A 19,189-nucleotide genomic window follows, 5' to 3' on the forward strand; every position below is an offset into this window, starting at 1 on the left:
GGACTCACACTGACCCCAACTAGTGGACATACCTCTGTTGGCAACCAGATGCCACTGGTTCATTGCTCAGGGTTTTGTCTCTCTGCTACCTATTTTAGAAACTGAGGTTGGTGGTGGTGATAAGCTGTGAAACAGCCTCTGCTGCAGACTGATGTCTTGCTCAGCCCAGGCACACAAAACATCCTCAAATTTCTCTCCCACACCGTCCACCATCCCAGACAGTCATATTGATGAACTACAGGGCTGGCTATTTGCATCCTAGAAGCAAGCAAGATGGAGAACAAATTGTGTTCTGGCTTGTAACCCAGAGAGTTATGAGTGGTGGCAGAAACACTGAACCTCCTGGCTAGTTCCTTTGTTTCTGGTGCAGTTTTAAACACGGTATCCACAAAACCCCCATATTATTCTGATCTATCTGCTATCATCCTGTTCACCATGAGACTAAACTCCTCTGTGCACACAAGCTCAGGAGCCTTTTACAGTTGTTTAGGTTAGGAGAGAGCCATTACATTTTACTCCTCACTGTTTAGTGTTTAAAAGCCATAGCATAGATTCCAGTAGTCTCTTTAGCTGTGCTCCAAGATTAAAAAGATTTTAAAGGCAGAATATCTATGGGACAGGGAAGGTTGGATCATCCTTTCAGCATCAGGGAGAAGATATTTGCTCTCACAGCCCAGATCAGCCTTATCACTAGCCTGATGGAGCACCAGGATAACAGACCCTGGCACTGGACACTGCTGGATATGGTAAAAGACATCCATTCCAACTGCCTCAGGTTATGAGCCTGCTCTTGCTAACCCTGGTGGGAAAGTCCCAGCTTCTAGGTGACTACATCAGGTCTCAGGACCTGAGGAACTGAGGACCACATTGGGCAAGAGTGATACTTCTTTTTACAAAACCTAATGTAAACATGTTAATAGTTTAATTTGTTTCAGCTAGGTCACCTAAAAATGTCATATTTCATGAAGTTTTAGCAAAACAGTAAATAACTGTTTATATTACAAACACAGCCTCGGCTCTGCTTGTTACTGGTTTTCATTACATATTGGAGGGGACACAAAGGGAGAGGGGGAACAAGGAGAGTTGTAGGGTCCATGAACCTTTTTCACCTGGCAAGGAGTGACGTGACAAACCAGAAGAAGGGAAGTAGGGATGGATTAGATGAGAGAAGGTGCTCATGGGAATGAGCATTGACATTTGGAACTCGACCTCCCCACATGGGGTCCAATTTGAGGAGCTCAGGTTTGGCTGTGCATGTCTCTGCCCTTATATGAGACTGGGGTGGGACATTGCCAGTGTGATTAGGGGTAGGACATTGCCAGTGTGATTAGGAGCCCAGAAGAGCAGGTACTGCCAGGCAGGTTGCAAAAGAGGAAGGACCAGAACTTGGCACAACTGCTTTGCTTACTCACTCACCAAACCTCTTCCACACCAAGAGCCAGCCTGGTACAAGGACCACTGCTCTGTGCCTCTGGTCTGCCCTTCTCATCTCAGTCCCTTATTTTGTCAACAGTTTTGCTCCTCAGCACACATGTGCGGCCCCAGCAGTAAGGAGGTCATACAGAATCCTCCCAGATCTGCAGCATCCCTGCCTTTCCACCTCACTGCACACCAGGGTCTCTTGCAGTGCTCAAAATAGTGAGTGCGGGACCTGGGCTTTGTCTAACGAGCAGCTGGAGGCATCAATGATGAGGGATCAGGAACGGAGCAGAATGGAGCAGGAACTAAGAGCAACAACCTCCAGGCAAAGGCAGAGGGGAAAAGCTGAAGCTACAGCCTGGACTCATGTTGGCTTCTGGGGCATTGTACTAAATGAGTCTATGAAATCTGAGCTTCTCTCTCAGAGCCAAGAGATGTTCACAGATGTCCTACAGCACCACGGGGACCCAGTCTCCCTCCCTATGATGCTCAAACACACAGTCCTGCCAGCTCCTACAACCTCAGTATTCAACTGTGGAGATGAATCCCCCAGTAACTTGATTTTAGCAAATCTAGCAAAAACTTAATTTATCACATTTTCTCCAGCCATCTGAAATATTACATCCTTGTACGTGGCACACAGCTGTTTTTGCATACTGTGAAGCCCAATTCTATCCACAGCAGGCATTTGTAAAACACTGCCACATGCACACATGTGCACATGCACTCCTGTACCAGCAGAAAAACAGACACTGGGGCATATTGAAGGAATAAATCCTTTGTACAGCAAAGGAGAAGGAGTCTCATTGCTAGCTGTACAGAGAGCTCAGGAACAGACCATTCATTGGCTGTGATACACAGGAAGGTTTTGCTGTACAGAGTCCTCTGCTGTTAAAAGTGACAGGAACACAAAAGCAAACCCAAAGGGAGACACAAATCACAACAATTAGAGATGGAAATTAAATCCCTAACACCCATTTTTTCAGGTTTGTAGAAGATGGGTCTGCACAACATATTCCCCAGTGCTGAAATAGCAAATCCCTTTGGGGACTGCTCTCCAAAAACCCTTGGGAAGGTCTATTTTCTGACTTCACAACATTTATTTTTGCAACTTCCCATTGTACAGTTATATCCCATCACTGGGATGAGTCTAAGCAACATTTTCCCTTTGTCAGTAACTAGTGGAGAAATGCTCCCCAACTGCAAGCTTCGTCCTTTCCTCCTCAGTTTGCTCACTACCATCTTGTTTCCCTGAAACACTGAAGAGTGCTTTGGAGTCAGGGTACCTGCTTTTTTTTTTTTTTTTTTTTTTTTTTTTTTTTTTTTTCTTTTTTTTTCCTCTATTATCCAAGTCTAAATTAGAAAAAAACAGAGTTAACAAAAAGGGAAAGGCGCTCTGGCTCAGCCAGAATCATTTCGACATATGCATTAAATGCTCTTCCCTACTTCTGGAAAGAGTAATATACTCATAAATTATATACATAATATTCTTCTCTATTTCTCATTATGATGGGAGCTTGCCTCAAGGAGCAGCAAGGCCAAGGCCAGGCTGAACTGGCTTTACCCTGAGGAGGACAATACTCCTGGAGATGCAATAGCGCAGCTCTGCTCCGGCTCTGTCCTTTCTGTCTGAATTCCCAATCTGTACCCGCTGCAATATGTCAAAGTGGTTAATGATTATCTGGCCCCTGCTATTTAAAGCCTACTGGCAGGAGTGCTGAGAAAGGATGGGGCAAAAAATTATTGCTGGTGCGTGCTTGTGGTGCTCAGTATATCCAGGGAGAAAATAACCACGTCAGGAGCAGCATCACCCCTGTTGAGCGCTGGTGGCAGAGTTTTGCCTGGCTTTTATTTGTCATTTATCAGTGCTGGGAGCCCATCCGCACATCCACAGCTGCAGCTGCTCCCCCACCAGCCACAGATATGGGATTGTTTCCCTGGCCTGTTCTTTTCACTGCAAATTAGGTACAGCAAATTTGCCCACCCAGTCTCCTTTAAACAGGGCAGGGCTGGGGATGACAGTGGCACTGGGCTAGGATGGGTATGGTCTCCTGGGCTGGCCCAGCTGTGCAGACCTATGTCTGGTGCCTGGGCTGCTCCTGAGCACCAGCTCAGCTGGAAAGAGCCATGTTACCAACATCCTACTGCCACAACCATTACAGCACACATTTTGAAAGCCAGTGCAAGCTGTGCAGAAAGCCAATATAGCTGATGGTGATCTTAAGACCTTCAGTTTTTTCTTCACCTGTGCATTTTTCCTGCTCAGGTATGCAAAGTAGCACAAGCATCAGTCAGAGGAGCAGCGCCCTGGGCCAGAGCAGGTCAATGAGAAGACACTGGAGGAGCTGTCCCCATCAAGGGCTGCCATCTCTCTTTGGGGGTGTCCATGCAGCTGCTGCTGCTCACAGATCTGCATGCATGCATCTGACTGCTAGCATTTATCTGAGTTTGTCTTGTTTACAAAAGGAAGCAAGGGTCATTTAATTTCAGGTCTTCAGCTGTGTCTCCTAAATATACTTAAATCTTCACACTGAGTTTAAATGCAATGGGAAGTTTTATTACGGCAAATAAATGCCAAATGATTTCTATATTAGGAACATAATTACAGACAAATTAAGTACAATGGCAAAGAGAAGCCCATTGTTACACAGCTGGTAAACTTCAATAAACATGCACTAATGACCACCCTGTCTTCACATACTTACAAGAGTTGCCCTTCTATCCTTTTGAACTAAACATGTTATTACCAGCATCTCAAATGCTTCCCCATGTACACAAGCACTGTCCCAGCCAGCAACAGGCAACAGGAGAGATGGAATAGGTATCTATGTGTACCTGTGTGTATATATATGTATTACATTGCATGAAATTCTCCAGCACTGGGGGAAACTGACACAGAATGTGGACCCAGAGAGGAGTGGACCCAGATCTCTGGTGGCATCAGGACAGCACAGGGCATGGTTATGAAGGGGGCTCTGGTGAGATAACATTTCCTCAAGCACCTCAGCAGAGCTGGGTGCTGATCCCAATCTCCATCTTGGCAGAAGTCTGCTGACTTTTCTTGACCCAGCTGGGGGAATACCCTAACTGGGCACCACCTTAAAATCTGGAGAGCCTATAGGAAAATCTATGCAAGTGATTAGAAAAAGAAAACATCCAGACTGCCAGCAGTTGTGCCAACTCTGTGACCAGAATTGGCTCATCCCACAGCTCCCCTGCAAGACCTGATATCTCTATGCCATGCAGAGACAGCACTGCCCATGGCAGGCAAGATCTGTGTGCCCTGGGGTGCTTTGAGTACCCCCATCCCACCAGCAAGAAAAAATGCAGCCCAAAAAGGAGAAAAATCCAGCTCTGAACAATTGCTTCTGTTGCTTAGCTGTGATTTTATGAGGTCTGTGACTGCCTGGCTGAAGCCTCTGGCGTGAGCTCTTGGCCTGGCAGATCCCTGGGTCAGGATCATGTCTCTGCAGGGCTCAGCTGTGGTAGAGGTGTGGGCCCCTCTCTAGGATTCCTCTCAGCAGTAAGAAGGAGAAGCCACATCTGGGCATGTCAGGCTGGGGGCTCTGAGATGGGTGTTTTGGGGGCACAGCTCTGCTTTTTCATGATTTTCTGCAATTTTCAATGGGTATTAGCTGTTCTGTGTGCCTCAGGCATCTCTGCCTATAGGCTGGGTGTGAGCAGACAGGGATCTCAGCTTTAGTGCACCCAGCAAAACCATCACGCACCCCTCTGGGACCACCAGGAATATTTTGGTGATGTCTGGGAGTGTGGGTGCTGGCTGGGAAAGTGATGTGTTTCACAAGGTCCTGAGCAAAAACCCCACATTTGTTCCACAGCAAGTCTTGTCTGAAAAATCATCACATTTGCAGAGCTCCCAATGCTCCAAAAAAACCACAAATTACCTTTCCACCCACAGAGGCTGCTGCTGTCGCACCTGTGAGGAGTGCTGGGGCTGCTACGATGCTCAGACTTTTTCTGCACCTCTACTGATGAAAACATGAAAGGCTGCAGCCACCACTGTGAGAAGGGCAGGGTGGGACCTGCTTTGCATCTTCCTTCTGCTGGAAAACTCATCCCACCACTATCACAAGAGGCATGACTTCCCAGCTGAGCAGCTGATGCCCACAGCCTCTGGCTTCACCATCGGACAGGGAAATTTCAAATTTTCTCTGCTTTTTCCCATCTGCAATGTTTTGTGCTTGTCACCACAGCTGAGACAGACAATGACAGAGGTGGCAGCTCAGAATTTGGGAGTGGGATGGAGAAGTGGGAAGGGAGACTTTCCATTTTCTGAGCATTACCATTCCCCCTGAGGGCTCTTCTGTCACTGCAGAACTGAGGGACCATCACCTCATCTGGCTGATCATCAGGGTAAGAACAAAGCTTGCCCATGTTTTAAGTCAAAACATAGGTTTTTTTGGTTGAAACAGGTGACTCAAGAGTCTCAGCTGTGCTGGAGGCAGACAGTCGGTCAAATCCCTGCACCCTCATGCCCAACAACAGTGCAGGGATGTGGGGGAGAGGGATCTGACAGGTCTCTTGTCAAGGCTGTTTAACACAGAACAGGAAAGTCCCAAGAGGGCCCTGAGCTGCACTTGCTGCCCTCTTTACCAAATTGCCCTGCTCCTACTCTGCCACCTCTGAGCAGGATGTTCCAACGCCAGACCCGTCATGGCACTGTCTGTGTGCCCCAGGGGATCCCCACTGTTAACAGGGATGGGTGCCACGTCAGAGGGGCCTGAGGGCAACCTCAGTACTCCACCTTCCCACAGGGTAAGCAATGGTGCCAGGCACTCAGCCGGGCAGGAGCAGGACCGGGCTTCCTCTGCACACAGATCATCTCGCAGCTCTGCCAAGGAGCAGGAAAAAGGATGCCTTCTTTTCCTCCCTTAATTGCAAAAGCCTTAAAGAGTTCTGTAGGGCAGGAGGGTGGGAGAGAGAAATGAAGACAAGGAATAAAATGTCATGAAGAAAAGAAAGAAGAAGGAAGAGGCTTGGGAAGTCCTGGGTGCAGAAAGCCCAGCGCATCAGCGGGGCGGCGGGGGCTCACTCAGGCAGGAGGCTGTGCTGAGCTGACTCATCCCGGGGCAGTCTGGAGTGCTGGCTCTGCCCTCAATCCTTCCCTGATTTCCAGAGCAAGGTGACTGAACACCGCTCCGCTGAGCCTAATGTGAACTGGCAGGGAGCTGGGGCGCATTTGCCTTGGTAACAGAAGAGAAAACAGGCAAGTTGCAGAGTTTAATATAAAAGATTTGGACATGACCCAATCCCTTTTCGCTATAAAAAAGAAAAAAAGGATTTAATCCAAGCTAGGGCTGTTTCAGCATTTATCTGACAGCAGCTTGGTCATGTGTTTGCCCACAGCCTGGTACTGTCCAACAGCTCTGAGCGCTTCCTTGCCACCACTGGTAAAGACCAAAGGGAATTGGTTCAGGAAGGGCTGGGTGTCTCACCAATTTCCTTAACACCAATTTCCTTCAAGTGAGCATAAAAAAAAAAAAAGGCATTTTTGTGAGAAATAGAGAATCACAGGGCATTTTATGTGCAATGAGCTATGAAGTACTTTAACACTGGTTTCAGGCCAGTGAAAGGTGAAGCGCAGAGAGCCATTCAATTTAAGTCCCACTTGGCCAGGGAAGGGAGCCAGCAGGGAAAGGGATGCTGGGGATTGGTTCTCACCTGAGTCAACCACTGCAGGGGAAGTGAGAGGGAAGGACAGTCCTTAAGGACCCCCTTAACTGAGAGGAAAGATGCTGAACTCCATCTCTGTGTACGGGTCTTGCCAACAGACAGCCCTCAGAGCAAATAAGCAAATGAGAGCAAATCAGAACAAGGCAGTCCTTAGAGCAAACAGCTCCTCAGCAAACACGGGGGCCTGCAAGCACTTCTGCCATATTGTTGTTACCACCAGTGAGCCCATGACAAAGCAGCTGAAACTGATCCTGAAAAACTGTTCCACTAGAACAAACTTGAACCTTACCTGAATAATGGGATAAGAAATCAGGAATTAATTATTAATAGCCCAAGGAGCAGAGAGGTTTCCATATATGGTATTTATTTGCTTTTCTCTCTATAGAAAGATTTTCACAAGAAAAATTATTTATGTGTTCTACAGCCCACTTCATCCTAATATCATTGAACATGCTTTTGATTAGCTGATTTAAGTAATTCTTACTAAATGTTGCTTGGTTGCAAGGAATCAAAAGGCAAGTGTCTCAAATATCACCTGCTGTGCCTCATCAGGTGTGATAATAGCACCGATTAAGTGAAGAGCCTTCAGTGCATGGAAATCACAGTGCTGCACATGTGAAATCAAGATACCTGAACACCCCTGAGCACTTGGGTGTTGCATTGAGTTCAGCTCCAGACTCATCCTGAATACAGAGTGGAGCCATTTCAGCATCCCAGTGAAGAAATGCCACAGTCTGTAGCTTCTGGGCTTTCACCCAAGGTACTGAGAGCTTTCAGCTTCTGGAGATTTACTGTAGACCCCAACCCTTCAAAGAGCTAGAACACTCTAGTTATTTCTGAAAAAGAAATCCACTCTGTCGCTTCACTCTGTCTCTTCTTAATTAAATTTAAAGTATTTCAGACAATACTTAGATTTATTCTGTGTGAGATACAAGAGGGAACTCAATTTTGCTTCCTAGGATGCAATGCTGGGAAAAATTTGATGCGACACCATGAAGTCAAACAACTCTTCAGCACAAATCAAGTACCCTTAAGTCATGGCTTCTTGTAAAAAATCTTCAACCAATTAAAGAGGCTTTCTTTTTCTTTTTTTTTTTTTATACAAATGGCTTTTTCATTAGAGAAAGTCTCATCTAAATAAAATTCTTTTACACATACTTATTTTTTTCATAGATAAAAAATATAGCAATTATTCCTTATTATCTCTAAGTTTGAAGTATAAAGTTAATGCTTTCAGAATGCAAGTACTGTACAATGCAATTCTTATCCAAGATGTGCTCATAATTCAGCAAATTGAACTTTGCAGCTACTTCTCTGGGAAGCTCTTCATAAATATACTCAGCTAATGGCCATTTCAGGAAACATTATGCCATCAGCTGCTGAGGAGCAGCCATGGAAAATACACAGAAATGGATGCTGGTTTGACTCTCCAGACATAGACCCCACTTTTTAAAGACAGTGAAACAAATAGACCAATAGGCTTTTTGTCTTTTTTTTTTTTTTCTTTTTTTTTTTTTTTTTCCTCAGAGAAAGCTGAAAACCCCTTCAACATTAGACCTAAGAAAATCTTTACTCTGTCATATTTGCCTCATCTTCTTGGGCTCTTCAGGAATGAGAAAATGACCAGGTGCTACTGGCAGTCATCCAGCAGTGAGATGCTCCTTCCAAAAGTGCAGCAACTGCTCAGGAGCTGCTTTGCCTTGGTACCAGCAGCTCATCAGTGGAGAGGAGCAGAAGATGATGGCAGCCAGGATTTGAGGGTTGTCATTTGCCATAATATCCTCAAGTGATCCCCAGTCAGGACTGAGGGCAGCGTGGTGGGGAACTGGGGGAGCCAGGTGCACATTCAGTAAGTGGAAACCAATAATAAGGTGCAAATCTCCACTACTCAAAAGTAATGTTTCCCAGCTGGGAGTGGAGATGAGGACATGACAGGAGGGACTGTCCCAACAGGTCTGGATGGGTATGGTTATGCAGGAGCTTTTTCTGCTCCATTTGGGATGGTCAAGACTGGCAGCTCAGAGATGGAAACCCTCCCAAGCTACGTCTGTCTCCAAAGCTGTTTGTGTCTCCTGTGGTGTGAGGTTGAGCTCGAATGTGGGCTGCTGGCCTTGGGTGCACCTGGGGTGATGGCTGAGGATAGCCTGGCAGGGGGCTGAAAGCAGAAGTGAGGTGGGAGACAGCACACACATGGCTGCTGCAGCAGCCAGGGAGCTGTGACATAAAATAATGAGCGTGGTTTGTTTACTTTTGGCTTCACTAGCACTGTGGGACTGAGCTGTTTCATTAAGACATGGCCTGATCCACTTTTCCTTTCTGCCTCCCAGACACAGGGAGAAGAATATGCAATTACAAAGTTCACTCATGTAGAGCCCTTCAATTACTGGGAAACTCTGTTATGGCTTTTCCAAACGTTTCAAGAGTCGTGCAATAGGACATGACATCTGAAGTAATTCATTTTTCATCTGCTGATTAACAGAAATTAAAATGGTTCTCAGAACATCCCAATTTATGTGAGATCAAGTTCCTTATCATCTTAGTGGTGAAGGCATTTCTTTTTAATGTCTCAGGCAACCCTGCAAGCAGAGATGCTGAACATGAAGGAGGCAGCCAAGGGGAGAATAGAGGCCTGCAGGGTCAGCAGGGTGGTGGAGCTCCAAAGCCTTGTCTTCCAGTCCTGCCATAAGGTCACTTAAATGTTTGGCAGAAAGTCAAAATGCTCGCTGGCACAAACGTGCACCAGAGGCAGAAGCACCTCCCTTTGAAATGATGCAGCTACAGAGTAAAGCTAAATTGCCTTCACTGGCAGTGAGCTAAAAACCAGCCATAAATATAAAGGGTTTCTTCTGCAGGTGTCTGCCAGCAGCAGCAGAGCAGCTGCCTGAGGAATGCACTTCTCCCATGATGATGGATACCACTGAGGATCCCAACAGGCAGAATTGTCAGCAGCACCTCTCCACTGGGATCCAGGGAAGGACTCCTGGGGCTGTGCTGGGAGGTGTCTGCAGGGCTGGCAGCTCAGGGGGCTGCGAGTCAGATGGAAGAGCAACAGCATGGAGCAGCCTGAGTAAGGAAAGGGATAAGGGAGAGGGTAATAGCAGGGGGTCTCACACCATTTGGCCATGACAAGAGTGGCCACATTGCCCTTTCACTTGTTTTCTATTTTCAAGGCATCCTGGGAAAGTAGGTGAAGTCCCCTGAGGAAAGGCTGGGATTAGGAGGCAGGGGAGCATGCTCTTGCTGACTCTCAGAACCATCCTTCCTGCCACTGCAGGAGCCTGCTCCAGAGCTCATCAACCCACAGGCCCACTTAGCTGAAATGCAGCAAAAATCCACCATGGGAAAAGGCAGCTAAATCCCCAAATCCTTTTGTCTACTGTGACAACTTTCCAGTCAAGAGCAGCCCAGTAGGAGAGAGCCAGAGGTACCAGTGGCACTGGCCCCAGGGAAAGCTGCACAACATTAATTATGATTTTTTCAGTGCTGCCCTGGCAAAAGGCCTCCTGTATATGAAGCTGCATAAATCCATGCCTTTCAGTCTTTGCCTGCATATATCTCCTGGAAAGCCTTCTTGTGTTTTCCTACTTCAGCTGGGGAATCCAGCTTTCCCTTTCACAGGCAAAGTATGAAACAGAAAGGAGAGAAAGTAGAAATAAATGTAAGAATAGCTGTAACATTAGTCAAGTGGGCTATAGAGGCAATTTTCTTTTTTTTTCATCAGTCTTTTGCACAAGTTGGAGACTGGTGTGTGTAAAAGTGAAATACACAAACACAGATGTGCACATATAAACAGTGCCAGGGATATGAGGTTTCAGCACAGATATTAAGCATTACATAGGGCTCACTTATCATGGCACTTTACTTTGTTAGTATGGCAATTTACATACTAATAAATACATCAACACTGAGGCAATGTTGGATGCTATGCACAGCTATGCTCCACTCCAGAGGTGGATGAACTTCAAACAGTGGCAAAATAATTTGTATCCCTCAGCATGAAAGATGACCTATTGAAACATGAATTATTATCTCTCTGTTATTGGTCTTTATTGTGCTTTGCCAAATTGGTTATCCTGCCCTTTCCCCATGGGATTTCCTGCACCAGATGCAGATGCAGCTGTTTGTGCCAAGCAAGATTCCTCCTACCACAGCTGGATTAGTCTAGCTTAGTGAACTATGTCCAGTCAGACTGGGCTGTGGCCTTCTTCAGCTACAGGTTAGCCTGCCTTTCTCTGAAACAACACATCTCCTCTGTAACAGCTTAAAGTTCTCTCAGCAAGTTGTGTCTCCACACAGGAAGGCTCAAATACCTGTTCCTGAGTTCCAGTGGTGGAGATTTTATTGTCTATCTAACCTCCACCCAGCTGCCCTACTCCACTTTCTGGTGCACCAAGCCAGGAACAACACGAAATGCCCAGCCCGCTTCCCTGACAGTGACCTGCTGTATTCTGGCAAAACTCGTCACTCCTTCACTATTGCTCATGCTGCAAGCAGCTGGGAGTGAAGAAGGGCACTGGAGAGAGAAAAGAGGGAAGCTATTCTCATTGCTTTGCCCTGGATGTCACGAGTACAAAGGGGACAGGGCTGCAAGTCCCAAGAGCTGAGTTCTTTTAGTACAACACTCCTAGGCTTTGTTGTGCCAGAAAGATTTTAAGAGGTTTTTGAAAGCTCCTAGTGGTTTTTTTCTTGCCTTTGAAGAATTGTGGTGGTAGAGAGATAAGCACAGAAATTATCACTATCCACACGTGTATTTCCTGGAGGCAGTCCCACTAACTGTTCAGGGCAGGGTGTTGTGTAATCAGCTACTCATCTGCTCTTTGGTGTCAAACGCTGAGAAGTTGTGTCTGCAGAGCCGAGAGCATTCAGGCAAGACTAAAGAAACTCATTATCCAGATATCACCCTCCAGGGCAATGCTCCAGGAATAGGAAACACCTACAGCAGCCACGATGCTCCTCATGGCTGCAGTGTGATGGGAGCACAGCCATGTGGGGCTGGCATGAGTGGGTCCTGGCAACAGCTCTCCCTCCCACAGCTTGCTGATGTCCTGCTGCTGGGTTTGGGGAAGGCTCCATGTTGTGATCCTTGCTCTGTGTACCAGATTCTTAACCACCACCCAGGGACAACTGTAGATTTCATTTATCTACATGTGTCCACAGCGTGTAAAGATCTTAAAAAAATGAGGCTGTTGAAGAGAAAATTATTAAGCATGGCAGGCCACCTGTCTGCATGGACATCGATCTTCACTGACGTGTCTTTGTTGCTCTGGCAGTCAGAGCATGTCCACCCTAAAGCTTTGGGGCAGCCAGTTCTGCTCTGGAGGCAAGTCCCATCCCTGTAGCAGCCCTGTTCACCTGCAGAGGTGCTTAAGTGGAAGCTGTTTTTCAAAGGCCCTGCCAGTGTTCTGTGACAGCAAACTGAAACTTTAAGGAAAAATAAATTACCTTACTACTGCACAGCCTCCTGGTAAGGGGGCTTCTCCTCTTCAATATGTTTATGTACAAATTCTCAGTCTGCCTTCTGCATCCTGGATGAAATGAATGAGCAGTTGCAGATGATTTCTTGTTTCCAAAACGAGTACCTCCAGCTACCATGCAAAGCTGGGAAGGGCCAGTGCTCAGCAGTCCCTCGCTGCAGGGATGGCAGAGCAGGGTCCAGGTGCCCTGGCAGAGATACAACACCTGCATCCAAAGCTCTTGCCCAAGCCATGCCTGCCTTCATCTCTGGTATCCACACATTTCCACAGGTAGTAAATACATTTCGAGATTTTCCCTTGGAGGGGCGAGTATGAAATGAAAGCAGTGGTGCCCCCCAGCAAGGCTATGGCAATCATCCCAAGAAGCTGGAAGATTTCTAACAGCCCCGGGGCCTGGAGAGTGAAAACACTCAGTGTCCTCCAGACCCTTTCCTTGGTCACATTCCTGAGGTCTGGTAGCCGCCATGGAAGCTGAACAAGATCTCTGGGTGGGACCTACATCCTGGGCTTCACTGTTCAGGATCTCCTCCAGCTATTTTGCCCTCCTGCTGCTGAGAGGAGAGCAACGGGTTTTGAATTTTTAATTTAATTCCTTCTCTTTATTTCTTTGGAGATAACGGAGATGAAAGTCTGCCTGGTAACAGTGCTGAGGAACACAAGCACACAGGGGGCAGGTCTTGAAACGTGCTCTGCTGCACTGCCACGTGTTTTAGGGCTGGTTGTATTACAAACTGAAAGCAGGGTGTCCAAGTCCCTCCTGACCGGTTCATTTTCTGGTTAAATTCATTGCTTAATAGAAAAAAAGTAATAATCCAAGCCTGCAGCTATTAGACTTGCCCATGGTTACAGAGGGGAGCTTGCCTCCCTCCTTACCTGAATAGGTTTCAAGGAAACAGGGACATAAGCTGAATGAGATTTTCCTCAAGGTGAGCCAAAAGACACGGGCACGTTTGCCACCACAGGGATGGTTTAATTTGCACAGCCTGCAGGTAACTTGGGCACGTGAAGGGCGGGCTGGGGCCGGGGCACAGGAGAGAAGGGCGGAGGGGAAGCAGCCAGCTGGGTCCGTGCCATGAGCGGAGCGAGGCGCGGGGCAGAGCGGGCGCGGGGCGCGGCCAACGCGGGCGGGCAGCAGCGCACGGCGGCCGGCTGGGCACGAGAGTGCTTTGCACAGATCCGTGCACACTGTTTTCCAGAAGCAAACCCAGCGTGTTCCCTGCAGTAACTATGACGCAAACTCAGATATGCACAGGCAGTCACTCAAACCTGCCTCACTCTGCCATCACCTCCCCTTTCCTCCCCATCTTCTGCACTTTACATCACCTCTCTACAGGCATGAATTTCTCTTTTTCATTCCAGACTGTCAGGAGGAGATGGCAACAGACAGCTGCTTATCCTATGTCATGTCCACCTGCAGTGTTGTCTCAGGAGGAACATCATATATTATAGCTGTGAAACATGACGGGACAATACCTTGGGAAAGACACAGGGAATGAGGGTCTACTAGGGAAATGCCATAATTCATCTTTGGTGTGGGTGTAGTCAGGCTTTTTACACATTGGTAGTCAGTTATGGAGATTGCCACACATAGAAAAACTTCCCAGTTCCCACTAGGCAGCAGAGGGAGGATCCTAAAGTGCCCTAGAAGGTGAAACAGTCCTACTACTCATATAACCCTAGAAGCATCCTGTCTAAAGGAGAAAATATTTCCAGGCACCTAGCTTCCAAAAATACAGTCAAAGAGACTCTAGGGCTTCCCCAGCTCAGACCTCTCCTGCAAAGACCACACAGCATCCTCACAGCCCACTGCAGCTGCTGCAGCATTCCACCTTGCCAAGACTGACCCAGGAAAAAGCCCATTGGGATTATTTCCACAGGGCATTATCAAACACACCTGAGTATCCTGTGCACACCTTTTAAGAGTGGAAAGTGAGGTTATTTTAGGGTTTGGATAAGGCAGTGGGTGTCTTCTTGGGCTAGTGGCCAAGAGCAACCCCAGGGTGCCCAGGAGGGGACTCTCCATGGCTGAATTCCTTCTCGGAGCAGCTGTGAGGAGGTACTTCTTAAGTCTCTGCTAAAGCAGGGAGCTGTCTGGGTATGGGTTTGCTTCAGGCACACAGGAACCTTGGGAAGATTTTTGCTGGCTCTCTGGTGCTGCTGCTGCTGTTTGGGTGGCTGTGTCCATGACAAGCTCTGCTGAAAATCAGCCTAAAATATTTAGTGGGACAAGGGAAGATAGAAATACATAGAATGGAGCCTGTCCCTAGAAGCAGGATGGAAGGAGGCTGAGCTCCCTTTCAGTCAGCAATGTTATGGCCTTTGTTTGGCTTTAGTGAGTTGTGATATGTAACTCTGAGCCATGCAGGACTCGTTTCTCTGGGACAGTGACAGTGTAAGGCTGCACCTCCTTTCTAGGAGGACTCAGCTCACTGGTCTTGCTGCCTCATGGGGAGCAGGGACCATTGATTTTTCTCAGCCTCCCCTCCTTGCCTCTCCATGGTCATGCAGTGCCTGGATGTGCTCTGTGAACTCATTCCCAGGCATGGATTGGAAGTGTTTGATAATGAAATGCAATCTAGTTTTATTACTAAACCACAGCTATTTTCATGTAGAAGAAAAAAAGAAGAAAACCATGAAAAAAAAAATCCTCTGGCAGCCTGTGGTGACCAGAAAACACTTAAACTCACCTCTCATCAAGGAATTTGCCCTTGCCCCAGTCCAGGCAGCCCCTAGGGAACCGATTTGTCCTCAGTGCAGCCAGGTACAAATGGAAATGTGAGCTCTGAACTGAGCTGACTGGGATTCCTCCTGCATCCACCTTTATTTACTCTGGATGTTTCCCAGGTACAGAATTTCGCAAGAGCAGATTAATGGTTGAATGTGAGTAGAAAGCTGACATGAGCTTTTTAACCTGATGCTAAACACACTTCATCTTTAAACATCTGTGGTTCAGAAGCCCCTCACAATATTCCAGTCCCTCGAGATGACTTTAAGCTCTGCACCATGCAGGACTAGAAAATGAGACTGCTGTAGGTGTACAGATTGTAGGTTATGTCTAACACACCTCACCCTTGCTGTGTTTTATGCTCCAGACTTGCTTCCTCTACCATGAACCTGAATACAGACCCTCAGCCAACAAGGAAGGAATGTTTTTCACCAGAGATCTGAGCCAGTTCTGATCTTTTTTTCCCCCTTCTTGAGCCTCTAGAGTTTGATATGGTCTCGGGGCTAAAAATATGTTTTCTGTCCACAAAGCACTGTTTCTTTCATGTTCAAGGACTGGAATAATGGGTCTGCTCACATAGTTTTTTGTTGTTTTGGTTTTTATTTTTCCTGTGGATCAGGCCAATTTTTCACTTTTATCAGGTCAGCTGATGAAAGCTCTCTGCAAACCTTGCTGTGGACTACAGGACTGCACCTTCACCTCCCTGCCCTATCCCCAGGATTACAGAAACATGCCATTGCAACCCAGCAGCTTTTCTGATAAGCATTTACTTAATTCTGTGATTTTGCTGTAATTCTGTGGGTTTGTGAGTTGTGAAGTGGTTGTTGGGAGTGCTGTTGCTGCTCCTTGTGTTGCTGTGAACCTGTGATCAGGCATCACTCACCTCTGACCTGTTGTCTCGGGCTCCCTGGAAATGCAGGGAGCAATCCACCATAATATGTCTTTACCAGTCATTTTTGCAACTGTGACAGGATAAGGTACTGTGAAATTGAAGACTGAGACTCTTGGGAACAATTATGAAACCCATATCCTAAAAACACTCATTTCCTTCTTGCAATTCTGTGTTTTCATTTATACTTTAAGAAAACTATTGTAGCTTGTATTTTCTGGGAGACAAGCACTGCCAGCAGCAGGCTGGAGATGCTGTTGAGTTCTTTGGGATGCTTTTCCTCAGGGCAAAGACTTTCCCCCCTCCCCTTCCCCTATTCTACTGAATGGCTCATTAGATCCTATTTAGGTGGAAACAGTACTTATTTCACTTGGGAGATACTCAGAGCTGTGTGCCAGGCAAGCTCTCTCTCTACCTGGAATTATTTTGAAGGATGGTCCTCTGCAATACTACAGTATATTGGCAAATTGGAAGCTTTGAGTGATAATGTTAAATGGGTGATAAGCTCGTTTGTCTACTAATTTGAGGTTTATCTGTTCCCTCATGTGTGTGAGTTTGGAGCTGGCTGCTTTCAGTGATCATGGCTGGTTTCAGAACTTGTCCTGATTCAGATTTGCAACACCCAGAGGGGGTTTTGCACAGGAGAATACCCATGCTAGAAACAGCAAGAAAAGGTTGGAGAAGCACAGGTAGGTCTGCCATGTGTGTGGCCTGATGGAAGCTGCAAGATTAAGGAGGGACAGTGATTATTTGGCAAAGTTCAAAGAGAAGCAATGGGAGACAGTGAACAAAAATGTGGCAGGAGTCCACCTTAGCTGGGATGATGCTCTTCTGGGCTGGGAAGGGTTTTCCCCTCACACTGACTCTGGTCCAGCCTCCATGTGTCATGAACCACAGCCTTCTACTGTTTCTGTGGGTATTAAGAGTACACACCTTCATCCTTGCAGTCAGAGAAATAAAAGCTTAACTGTATTCCAAGGAGGCTCTTCCAGAAAGAGAGCCCCATTGGGTTTGACTTCAGAGGAGATTTTGGTGCTGAGATTTTGCTGCCTTGCTCGTTAGCCTGACAGTATCTCCTTAGGGAGAGCAGACCATGGCAAGCAGCTCTGGGCCGTGGGGAGAAGCTGGTGGTGGTCACCAGCCATGTCTCCCTTGCTAACTGAGTGAATGCTTTTGTGCTCAGAAATTGGAAGATGTAAGATTGAAGAGATCACTTCAGCCACCAGCTCCAGCCTCCTGTTATTGCATGTCATAAATTTGCTCTCAAACGTGCTCTGCTTCATTATAATATCAGTTTGGTTTTATGACCCAGCTCCTTCTGGAATGTTCCTCCAATAGCTCCCTACTTGGTCAGTTGGAAACTTGCGAGTTTCACTCTAAATTCATTCGAGTTCTATCTGTATTAATAATTCATATTATTCCTGTTGCAGAATAATTTGGGGAGGCTTGAACAGCTCTTTTCTCTGCCCAGAGCTGTGTCTCTCTTGTGTATTTACAGGGACAAATCAGGTCAGCAGCTTCTTTTGCCTGGGCTCCCAAGCTCCTGCTCAGGTAGCCACCTTGGGTTTGTGTATAGCCTGTTTCTGCACTGTTGCTGGATTGAAACTGCACTCCAAGCAAGGTGTGCTCCCTGTGCTACCCTGGTCCAGCCTTGCCTGCAGCCAGACACAGGTACCAATACTGCAGAGAACAACAGGGAGACCCTGTCTTCCACTGTTCTGCAGGATCACATTTCTGGTCACTCAAAATCACTGATCCCAGAGTTCCTCAAGGAGCTCAGTTATCATCTATCTTTTCCAGGGGTAGAGATATCAGACACGGGGAACCATCATCTTTCTGCTTTTGATGTGTGCAGGACTTTACAGCAGCAAGTGCAGGAATATTATTTGTACCAGAAGGCAAATACTGGAGCCTTGTGAGACCAGCCTGTTTGAGGTGGAAAGCTCACAAGTTACTCCTAAAGCCAAAGGGTCTTTAAATTATGGGAACTCCTAGCTACAAAATGCCAAAAATATGAAAGAAAAACATGAAGAATCACAGCAACAAAAGCCCAGATGAGCTGAAGATTTCCTTCAGCAAAGCAGAGCACTGTCCCTCTTGTCTGTGTTTCCCTCCAAGGCCCAAGGCAGACAGTGATGCTCTGATGCACCCCATGGAGCTGGGATGGGGGAGAGCCAGGGAGATTTCCACTTCTCTTTAAGGGGAGAATTCCTATGCTTCCTGCTCATCAGTTTAAATGTTGCATTGTCCAAACAATTCATTGGAGAAGGGAATTAAACAAACATCTCCTTTCATGTTCCACAATAATAGTTTTATTCCCGGGAAACCTTATTTACTGCATAATAATGTAATGGGTATAAGACAAATATACTGATTAACTGTTTCTAAATTTATTCACTTGGTGCAGCAAAAGGGAGCTTAATCTTGCAATGATGTGATTTGAATGATGGGTACCTTTGAGAGGCAGATCAGGATATGAAGTCAAATAAGGAGCTGTGATGGGGAAACCTGCTGTGCTGTTCCTCTGTGCCTCCAGCTGTTCCTGCATGTGGGCAGAGCACTGAACTTAAGGCAGAGGTTCACACCTTTAAGACACCCTCACTGCCATTCAGTGCAAGGCAGTCCTTCTCCCAGGTGTGCTCAGGCTGGCTGTGGCAATGGCAGTGTCATACCATGACCTCAGGTTCACAGGATGCACAAGAAGGAATTATGGAGTGTGTTATTTTCTGCTTGTCATCTTTTGAAGTCTATGGCCATTTTCCAACCTCATCCTGTGAAGCCAGTGGGAGGTTGCAGGCAGAGATCTTGAAGTGCTTTCTGCATCCCTTTGGTGTATTACCCTGCAAGCACATGAGCAACAGCACTCAAATAATAGTGGCAGAAAAACAATGAGGTGGTGAATGCATTTCCTAGCACCTTTATTCTACTGTTTTGCAGAGGAAGGGACCAACTGATGCTTCAAATCCCCCGTGGCTTGGTGAATTTGGC

General features: G+C 46.8%; 1 protein-coding gene across 2 annotated transcripts in view; it reads right to left on the minus strand.

The window, feature by feature from the left end:
* Positions 1–19,189, minus strand: part of MARCHF4 (membrane associated ring-CH-type finger 4) — a 94,233-nt gene that overhangs the window by 28,554 nt on the left and 46,490 nt on the right. The window lies entirely within an intron of this gene.

Source organism: Lonchura striata, chromosome 7 (assembly GCF_050655825.1).
Source record: "Lonchura striata isolate lonStrDom1 chromosome 7, ASM5065582v1, whole genome shotgun sequence".
NCBI classification, from domain to species: Eukaryota; Metazoa; Chordata; class Aves; order Passeriformes; family Estrildidae; genus Lonchura; species Lonchura striata.